This window comes from Ursus arctos, unplaced genomic scaffold (genome assembly GCF_023065955.2).
Source record: "Ursus arctos isolate Adak ecotype North America unplaced genomic scaffold, UrsArc2.0 scaffold_2, whole genome shotgun sequence".
Lineage (NCBI taxonomy): Eukaryota > Metazoa > Chordata > Mammalia > Carnivora > Ursidae > Ursus > Ursus arctos.
In genome coordinates this window covers 80,132,320-80,134,619 of record NW_026622874.1, presented here as the reverse complement: position 1 = coordinate 80,134,619, position 2,300 = coordinate 80,132,320, and positions in this window count along the sequence as shown.

Here is a 2,300-nt window from a genome sequence, read left to right as displayed (position 1 = left end):
GACACATCTCCAAAGGCAGGAGAAACAAAAGATAAAATGAACTTGTGGGACTTCATCAAGATAAAAAGCTTCGGCACAGCCAAGGAAACAGTCAAAAAAACTAAGAGGCAGCCCACGGAATGGGAGAATATATTTGCAAATGATGCTACAGATAAAAGACTGGTATCCAAGATCTACAAAGAAGTTCTCAAACTGAATATGTGAGAAACAAATCATAAAATGGGCAGAAGATAGGAACAGACACTTTTTCAATGAAGACATACAAATGGCTAACAGACACATGAAAAAATGTTCAAAATCATAGCCATCAGGGAAACTCAAATCAAAACCACACTGAGATACCACCTTATGCCAGTTAGAATGGCAAAAATAACAAGGCGAGAAACAACAATTGGTGGAGAGGATGTGGAGAAAGGGGAAACCTCCTACATTGTTGGTAGGAACGCAAGTTGGTACAGCCACTCTGGAAAACAGTGTGGAAGTCCCTTAAAAAGTTAAAAATTGAGGTACCCTATGACCCAGCCATTGCACTACTGGGTATTTACCCCAAAGATGCAGACGTAGTGAAGAGAAGGGCCATATGCACCCCAATGTTCATAGCAGAATTGTCCACAATAGCTAAATCGTGGAAGGAACCGAGATGCCCTTCAACAGATGACTGGATTAAGAAGTTGTGGTCCATATATACAATGGAATATTACTCCGCTATCAGAAAGAACGAGTTCTCAACACTTACTGCAACATGGACGGCACTGCAAGAGACAATGCTAAGTGAAATAAGTCAAGCAGAGAAAGAATTATCTTATGGTTTCTCTCATCTATGGAAGATAAGAACTAGGATGATCGCTAAGGGAAGAAAGGTATAAAGAATGGGGGGTAATCAGAAGGGGGAATGAAGCATGAGAGACTGTGGACTCTGAGAAACAAACTGAGGGCCTCAGAGGGGAGGGGGTGGGGGAATTGGATAGACTGGTGATGGGTAGTAAGGAGGGCGCGTATAGCATGGTGCACTGGGTGTTATACGCAACTAATGAATTATCAAACTTTACATCAGAAACCAGGGATGTACTGTATGGTGACTAACATAATATAATTAAAAAACATTAAAATTAAATAAATAAATACATAAATAAAAAATAGAAAAAAAGAGGGAACAGGGACCTGGGTTGGGAGGGAGCAGAAACAAGAAGGTCTGCCAACGTTCCAGAGAAGACCTGTCGTTGGGATGGTGTGTGGTGAGACGACAGTTGGGAAGGGGATACTTACAAACGAGGTCACACGGGGTGTCCATTATGATGTACCAGGGGCAAAGGCAGCTGATTGGTCGAGAGAAAGTATACAGCCTCTGTGTTGCTAAGGATACCTTCAGTCAGGTTAAGGCTTGGAAGAAGGTGGATCCTCCTCCAATCGTTTAACCTGCTACTGTATCCTGCTGACCTAGTGATTTACTAACCTGCTGACCTACTAACCTTTCTGAACCCTCCTGCCTCCCCTTGAGTACTTGATCTGACCCTGACACTGTCCAAGACCTCCTCTTGTCCTGACAAACACCTTCCCCAATCCTACCCTCTATTTCCACCTTACCCCCATCCCTATTTACCACCCTATCCCCTCCCACCACTCCCTACCCCACCCACCCCCACTCCCACACCACCCCCGATCTCCACCTCCTCCCTGGTGCCCCAGTGCCCCTTGAAAGGACCAAGACATGAAGGTGCAGAGACTGTTCTGGCTGCTCTTGCTCCGGTGTCCCGGTTCCCCAAACCCAAATCTGAGTAAACATGGCACTTCAGTGGTGTCTTCCTTCTTTTCTTTTTTTTAAGATTTGATTTATTTGAGAGAGAGAAAGGGCACAGGTGCAGAGGGAAGGGCAGAGGGTGAGGGACAGAGAGAATCCCAAGCCAGCTGTGTGGTGAGCCCAGAGCCTAAAGAGGGGCTCAATCTCAGGACCATGAGATCACGACTTGATCCAAACCAAGACTTTGTCACTTAACTGACTGAGCCACCCAGGTGCCCCAAAGCTGCTGGTAGTGTCTTCCTTCCTAGTGGGTTCTTTGACACGGTGGTTAAATAACAGCTTTTTCCTGGGGTTCTTGATGGGAACTTCAGAAGACCTTCACATTTCCCTGAAGACCGAGCACCACAGGGCAGGTTTCTCGGTCAGCCTGAAGGGGTTGTGGCCACAACTGTCCACACCAAGTTCTACATCCTGTCTGCGCTGCTTGGTCCAAAAACCACAGTGCTGGCAGGATGGAAACCTGAAAATACTAGGTTTATGGTGTCAAGAAGGAAGGATTTGT